The sequence below is a fragment of the Callorhinus ursinus genome, unplaced genomic scaffold (genome assembly GCF_003265705.2).
Source record: "Callorhinus ursinus isolate GAN/ISIS: 27379988/994484 unplaced genomic scaffold, GSC_fseal_2.0 scaffold534, whole genome shotgun sequence".
Lineage (NCBI taxonomy): Eukaryota > Metazoa > Chordata > Mammalia > Carnivora > Otariidae > Callorhinus > Callorhinus ursinus.
In genome coordinates, this window is record NW_027397589.1 from 10,594 (window position 1) to 18,953 (window position 8,360).

General features: G+C 37.2%; 1 long non-coding RNA gene across 1 annotated transcript; it reads left to right on the forward strand.

The window, feature by feature from the left end:
- Positions 1-369: 369 nt before the first annotated feature.
- On the forward strand, positions 370-8,141 carry LOC112818400 (uncharacterized). The gene is made up of 5 exons (XR_003206573.2): positions 370-513; positions 1,106-1,277; positions 3,144-3,270; positions 4,890-4,962; positions 8,101-8,141. It is a non-coding gene; the product is annotated as an uncharacterized lncRNA (long non-coding RNA).
- The last annotated feature ends 219 nt before the right edge of the window (positions 8,142-8,360 follow it).

An 8,360-nucleotide genomic window follows, 5' to 3' on the forward strand; every position in this document is an offset into this window, starting at 1 on the left:
CATGAATAAAAAAATAAAATCTTAAAAAAAATTTAAAAATTGTCACAACTTTCCATGTTTGTTTCTTAAAGGGAAATAAAATATTTGGGTGAAAATACAGACCTTTTATGCACCGTAACCAGTCCCTCTACCCATCAAGGCAATCACTAGCATAGATTTATTTTTTCTCTTTTTATTGAAAAACAACTTTATATACTAAGTTGGTATAAACAATTTGTAATTCTGTTTTGTGTATTTTATATATTCTAAAAATTTATTTTTTCACGTAACATTATCTTCTCAAGATTCATAGAGTCTAGTGTAATTTACTCCTTTTCGTTGCTATATAGTATTTCATCGTTCCTGCGTTCTATATTTCATTATGTACTCTCCATTTGAAGGTATTTTGGTTGTTTCAAACCGCTTAATACTACAAACGGCTCTCTGATGAATATCCTTATATCTGTCCCCATGCACACATGGGTGAAAGTTTCCTAGAATTTATGCTAACAACAGAAATTGCTTCATTAATAGGTATGTGTATTTTCATTTTTGGTAGAAAATACCAAATTGGTCTCCATTAGGTTGTATCAGTTTACATTCTCATCAGGAGTGTATGAGATCTGGGTGTGTGGGTGGCTGAGTCGGTCAAGCGGCTGCGTTCAGCTCAGGTCTTGATCCCTGGGTCCTGGGATCCAACCTGGCATCGGGCTCCTTGCTCAGCAGGGAGCCTGCTTCTCCCTCTGCCTGCCGCTCCCCCTGCTTGTGCTCTCTCTCTCTCTCTCTGTCAAATGAATAAATAAAATCTTACAAAAGAAGTTAAAAAAAGGGAATGTATGAGCGTTCTGTATGTTCATATTCTCATCAGCATTTTATATTGTCAGACATAAGATCATTAGCAGGACTGAGGAATAAAAAGTGGTATATCATTGTTGTTTTAATCTGCATTTCCCTGATTATTATAGAGCTTATCTTCCCATTTGTGTTTTTGGCCATTTGTTATTCCTCTTCTGCTGTGTGCTAGTCTTTTCCCTGACCCATTTTTCTATGGAGTTTTTTGTCCTTTGGTTTTAATTAACTGTAAGAATTCTTCATTCTGTACAAAAGGCTTTTTTGTCTATTACAGATTGCTTCAGTTAGAAATTCCATTTTGCTTCAAGCAATAAAACCCTACGGAAAGACAAATGTCTATATTTTTCTTGGATCAGATTTTGCACAGACCGTACCAGGCCGGTGCCGTTGTTCATGAAGCTACCAAGGACCGCGGCTCCTCTTCCCTTTCAGTTTTCACCAACTTGGTACATGGCTTTCATCACTGTGGGACAAGGCAGCTGCTATACTTCCATCTATTTCAGCATTTCAAGGATAAGAAGGATGCAAGTAAAAGGCAAAGGCTAAAAAGGGCAAAGGGGTGCTCCAGCTAAATCTTTACGCATTAAACACCTTCACGGAATCTTGCCATTTGCAATGATGTGGATGGAACTAAAGGGTATTATGCTGAGCAAAATAAGTCAATCAGAGAAAGACGTGTATCATATGATCTCACTGATAGGAGGAATTCTTAATCTCAGGAAACAAACAGGGTTGCTGGAGTGGTGGGGGGTGGGAGGGATGGGGAGGCTGGCCGATGGACACTGGGGAGGGTGTGTGCTGTGGTGAGCGCTGTGAATTGTGTAAGACTGATGAATCACAGACCTGTACCCCTGAAACAAATAATACATTATATGTTAAAAGAAAAGTAGATAGTAGGAGGGGAAAAGGGAAGGGGTGGAAATCGGAGGGGGAGACGAACCGTAAGAGACTACGGACTCTGAGAAACAAACCGAGGGTTCTAGAGAAGAGGGGGTGGGTGTTATTAAGTATTGCAACTTATACCACTCATGCATACAATTTGAATTTTTTTTAAAGATTTTATTTATTTATTTGAGAGAGACAGAGAGCACGAGCAGGGGGAAGGGGCAGAGGGAGAGGGAGAAGCAGACTTCCTGCTGAGCAGGGAGCCCGACATGGGACTCGATCCCAGGACCCCGGGACCATGACCCAAACCAAAGGTTGATGCTTAGCTGGATGAGCCACCCAAGCACCCCACAATTTGAAATTTTTAACATAAAAAAAGTTATATATACACTAGGGACATATATGAAGACTAATTTTCAATGGAATTGATGTGTCCAAAATTACAGAGGTAGGAAGTGAGAAATGTCTTTTTTGTTTTTTAAGATTTTATTTATTTATTTGTCGGAAAGCACAATCGGGGAGCGGCAGGCAGAGGGAGAAGCAGACTCCCTGCTGAGCAGGGAGCCCCACACAGGACTCGGTCCCAAGACCCCGGGATCATGACCTGAGCTGAAGGCAGATGCCTAACCTACTGAGCCACCCAGGTGTCCCGAGAAATCGCTTTTATCTTGGATTAATTCTTTTTCTACCACAGCACACACTGGTTGATTTTAGCCAAACTTCCTTATTCATCAAGAAATTGAAATTTGGCCAAGAAAATTGAGTTTCTTTCTTCTTTTTAAAAATGTTTTATTTATTTATTTATTTGAGAGAAACAGAGATAATGAGAGAGAGCAGGAATGGGAAGAAGGGGGAGAAGCCGACTCCCTGCTGAGCAGGGAGCCCGACTGGGGGCTTGATCCCAGGACTCTGGGATCACGACCTAAGCCGAAGGCAGACGCTCAACCAACTGAGCACCCAGGCGCCCCGAGGAGTTGAATTTCTTAATATGGAAGTTCCGTTAAGCAGAGTGTACATTTAACTTTTTCATTTATGCTAGTCAGTTTGGTTTGTCACAATCTTTGAATAAAAAATACATTATTATAGTTGCATAATGCAGTTATTCTATATTTTCACGTATTGCTTTTTTTAAATGACATTTGCCAGTTATTTTAATAACACCTACGGCCTGTTTGTTCATTTATTCTTTTATTTACTGGACTATGTTAGGCATTGTTATTTAAGTGTAAAAATCTGAGTTTTTTTAAATCAAAAGAGTATAGCAACTACCAGAGCCATAACGTTTGTTTCTGTAAGACAAAAATAAAAGGTTATCTGAACTATTGATGAAATATTTAAAAATCACTATTGGTATAGCTCAGCTGATTTCTAGCCTTAGATTGTCGATTGCATTCTCCAGTGATCTGTATTTAATATGTTTCCAATAGGTTCATTTCAGCCAACAAATGAAATGATGCTCAAATTCTATGGCTTCTATAAGCAGGCAACTGAAGGACCCTGTCCCTGTAAACTTTCAAGGCCTGGATTCTGGGATCCTATTGGAAGATACAAATGGTAATTTCACATAGAGAGCTATGAAAGGGATTTTATTTTAGTGACATAATTATCATATGACTTATTTATGTGGTTATGTATTAGTCTGAGCAGAAGTGTTCTAACGTACTAGATCCAATTTTTATCTTCCATGTGCTTTTAACACAATTTCATACAAATAGAAAAGTCTTGGGGAAGAGAAGAAGATAAAACCAAAAGGTGTATCAAAGATTAAAAAATATCATTTTCAGTTAGTCTTTCCTTTGATAAAGTTTTTTTCATTTATCGTAAGAAGAGCAATTCCCAAAATCAGTTAAACAAACAAACTCTTCTGCCTCTTGTACTTACCAAGAAAAATAATGACTTTACTTGCCAAGTGACACTGTTTGCCTTGAGCCTTTAGACGATAACTAGGCGTACGACTAAGGGACTGCTGTGCTAACTTTTTATCTAGGCTGTGTTCCTCCTGTCCCACTGTACTTGAATAGAAATTTGATTTTTAATATCCTTAAGAAAATCATAAAATAGCCGGAGATACCTCTGTAACATAGACTGTACGTTATGAACAGAGTATGCTAATTGGTGAAGCATGTCTTAAGAGCCACACATTTTGATGGCTTAATATCTTTCTTTTTTTTAATTCCATTTATGTATTTGAGAGAGAGAGAGAGAGAGAGAGAGCACATGCAGGGTGAGGGGCAGAGAGAGAAGCAAGACTCCCTGCTGAGCAGGGAGCCCGATGCAGGGCTTGATCCTAGGTCTCCGGGATCATGACCTGAGCTGAAGGCAGATGCCCAACTGACTGAGCCACACAGGTGCCCAATGGCTAAATTTCTTTACACTGCATTGGAAGTCCTTAAACTCTTTTGAGGATTTCTTAGTACTGTACTTTCCTCTAAGTTCTTTATGAATAGTCATAGATAATAGGTCAAATGTAATAGCAGTATGTTACCTAATCTGTTTTAGGAAAGTTGATTTACTTTATGATTTTTCCTCAGAAATGACCATTGGTTGATTTAAACTGCTCCTGGAAAAAATATGTAAAAAGAAAGGTTTTCATTTTAGGCAAAAATTTCAAAGGACTCTTCTCATCATCTAGGGGTTTAAAAATGTCCTCTGCCTCACATTTTTGGTTTTTTAGAAGTAGGAAACCACTTGTATTTTTTGAGTGTGTAAGTTAGACTCCTGTTTAAATTAATGGAAACTTTTAAGCAAAACTTCTGTTCATTTAAAACATGGCTGTGATAGTTCATTTCATGTAGAGTTCTAAAATGTTCATTTATGTCACTGTTCTTTATAATATAAAATTTTTGAAGAGTTCCTAGCAAATATTTTTCAACAGTCTATAGTGTCTGCTCTATACTATATATAATATAGTCTCTGTAATCTATAGTCTATAATCTATAGATGGGCTGTGTATTTACTAGTTTTAAATACTATTCAATTTGACAGTTTATTTACTCTGATCCTTTTCTTTAAGATGGTACATTTAAAGTGATCCTTTGAGAGCATAATATCTTTGTGTAGGCTTTAAGTAGAGAGCCCAATTTAAATTAATGACCCTATAACATTGACTACAAATTGTATTCTGAGCCATTGGAAAATGTGTCTTTTTGTTATTTGGATATTCTCATTTCTAGGGATGCTTGGAGTTCATTGGGTGATATGACCAAAGAGGAAGCTATGATTGCATATGTTGAAGAAATAAAAAAGGTAGGGGAAATAATTCACAGCAGAAAATGAAAATATTCATGGGGCACCTGGGTGGCTCAGTTGGTTAAGCATCTGATTCTTGATCTCAGCTCAGATCTTGATCTCAGGATCATGAGTTAAAGAAAAAAGGAAGAAAATGAAAATATTCAGAGCAGCTCTAATTTCATTTGTTATCAAGCAAATTAGCTGCTTTGTTTTAAGGAACAAAGAGATTATAATATATTAGGATATAACATCTAAGTTATTGAATTTATTAGTGCTTTATCTGTCTCCTCAATGTTCATCTTAAGGTCAATGTTTTTTTCCTTAAGATCACATTGTAGTGATGTGATTTTTCTTTTTTTTCCATCTTCTCTCTCTTTCTCCGTTGTCAACTTCTTCAGAAAGTTTGGAAATAGGAATCTTTTGAAGTACTGAAATCCCTTTCTCAGGAATCTGGGAAGTACCTGGGCTGTCTTGAAACCATTTCTGCTTTGGAACTTTTTACTTAGGAGAAATAGTTAACAACCCTGCCCCTCAGTGTTCTCATCAAGTTTGACCCACAAATTGAGATATTCCTATCACAGGACTTCTTAGTAACAAGCCTTTTTCTGTGAATGCAGAGATCCTTCAGAAGCAGAATAAGAGAAGGATTCTTTTAATGTCTCTTAATTAAGAGGGAGAGCATTCCTTACTGTTGTCTGTTCAAGGGATTGTTTTGAGGAGCAAATTTATGAAGAAATCTTGGATTTTAAAGATACTCTTAGTGTCTGTTTATAAAGCACCGTTTCTATTTTGGAACTGGATCAGAAATTGTGAAATTTAGGTCTGTTTGATAATCTTAAATAAATTATCTGTGAACATAAAGAAAATCCGTAAAAAGGAATACTTCTTTTGCCACATTGTTTGGCAGTGTTAATTTCTAGAAGTCATTTCTATTTGGTTGATTGAGCTTCATTTGTTTTGTTTTATTTTGTTGTCTTCTACACTGCTCAAAGTTGTGCCCTTTGTTAAATTTTCGCAGTTTATTCACTTAGTGGACCTGGTTTATCTATAACAGAAGGCAGTGTTTAGTCCTTTTGGCTGTTAACTATATCAGTAGCAAAATAACAAAGGCGCCTTTCAAAAGCAGAGAGAGCAACTCTGGCTCCCTTTTTGATTTGGTGACTATTCCTTTTCTTTCTTTAAATATCATTCTAATTTTTAGGACACACTTCTATCATGTAAAGTTGAATTGACACATTGGGTCAAATTTTCCCATTTTCCCTATACGATTTGTTTAATTAATGATGTACCACAGTTTAAAGTGGGAGGGAGATGGATTTAAACTGTAACTGCTGCCGTTTAGTTGTCTTAAGATACTTCAATTGTGCCTGTAGATTTCCGTAACTGCTTCTCTAATTGAAAGGATACGCCAGCTATTTCCATTCAGACTTTTAAAATTTCATTTTTCATATGGTGAATATAATAAAATTTATAGTAAACTTTTAGAGATAAATCTAGGAATGTTAGGATACCCATCAATTGAAAATTTGATTAGTTTTTGAAAGTATTTTCAGAGAATTGCTTTTGTGGACATCAGCAGATAAAATTGTATGCTTTTAAATAAGGATGTTTCAGGGGGTCAGAGGCACCTGGCTGGCTCAGTTGGTAGGGTATGCAACTCCTGATCTCAGGGTTGTGAGTTCGAGCCCCATGCTGGGTATAGAGATTACTTAAAAATATACATATGTATTAAATAATGGTGTGGGGTAGTACATTGTCCCAAAGATTTGATCACTGAATTTGGGGCTTTTTTTATTTTTTTAAAGATTTTATCTATTTATTTATTTATTTATTTGAGAGAGAGAGGGAGAGGCAGAGGGAGAGGGAGAAGCAGGCTGAGCAGGGAGCCCGATGCTGCGCTAGATCCCAGGAGCCAAAGGCAGACACTTAACCGGTTGAGCCACCTGGGTGCCCCAGGACTTTTCCTAATTGCAATAATTTACTAATTGAACCCGTTTTTATTTTTTTATTTTTATTTTTTATTTATTATTATTATTTTTTAAAGATTTTATTTATTTATTTGACAGAGATAGAGAGAGGGAGAGCACAAGCAGGTGGAGTGGCAGGCAGAGGGAGAGGCAGAAGCAGGCTCCCCGCCGAGGAAGGAGCCTTGACGTGGGGCTCGATTCCAGGACCCTGGGATCGTGACCTGAGCCGAAGGCAGCCGCTCAACCGACTGAGCCACCCAGGCGCCCCTTGAACCAGTTTTTAAATTATATTTGTAAATATGGTCCACTGTGCTATTGCTCTTTAGAATTACTTTTTTAGTATACATTTCATTCTGTGCTTTTGCCTTCAAATGTTTAAGGAACTTATCAATTTAATTTATATCTTTTAATAGGTAATATTTTGTGGAAAATTGCTTTTTGTATTTTATAAACTGTCCAATGAAATATCACTGAAAAAGTTGCTGGAATCAAAAATTCTTTTAAAATAATTTAATAGGATTTTAGCTTTGAGAGAACAGAATAATGTGGTTTGTGGGAAATAATCCATACTTCTTTAAATAAAGTTAATTTTGATTCATAATCAAAAGGAAATATAAAATTTTATTTTCTGTACGAACTTTACAGGCTATCTTTTTTTGTTTTTGTTTTAAAGATTTTTATTTTTAAGGACCTCTACACCTAGTGTGGGGCTCGAAATTACAACCCGAAAATCAAGAGTCGCATGTTCTACCGACTGAGCCAGCCAGCCGCCCCCCAATTTTATAGGCTTTCTTAATGAGGATTTCTGGAGAATTCAGCCAGACCTTGAAAAATATGCAGTATGTCTGTTGGATTTAAAGAGAGATCGGTATACTCAACTCTGGCTGCCCATTGAAATCACTAGGGTGATTTTGTTTAAAAAAAAAAAAAAATGCCCCAGCATAACCCCAGACTAATTATTTCAGGATTTCTAAGAGGATGGGATAATCGCTATACTAAAGGGAGGATTAGAACAGACTCTCACAAAAGATGGAACCTGAAAGCTACCATGGGTGAGGGTCTGGTCGGTAGGTCTACAAGTCCAGAACATTGGCTTTCTCTTTTTAAGGCTTGACTGATAATAACCATCTTTTGGAGATTTAGAGAAAAACCAGAATGCTAATTTCTTTTTTTTCTTCTTCCCCAGAGCGCTAATTCCTTAAGTTACAGTGGGTGTTATACTCTTCTACTTCGTGAAACAAGATGTGCACTGAACGTTGCGTTCTGCACAGGCTTGCTTTTCACACTTCAGCCCATGGTACTTTCCCTAGGCTTCCACATGCGCAGTGGGTATCCCTTCCCTAAACATGAACCAAGACGCGGGGGAAAGCTGCATTCTACACCACCTTGTTTTCCGAGTTTCGTATAGAACGCTTGCGTTGTGCTTCCACACCCCCTTTTGCAACT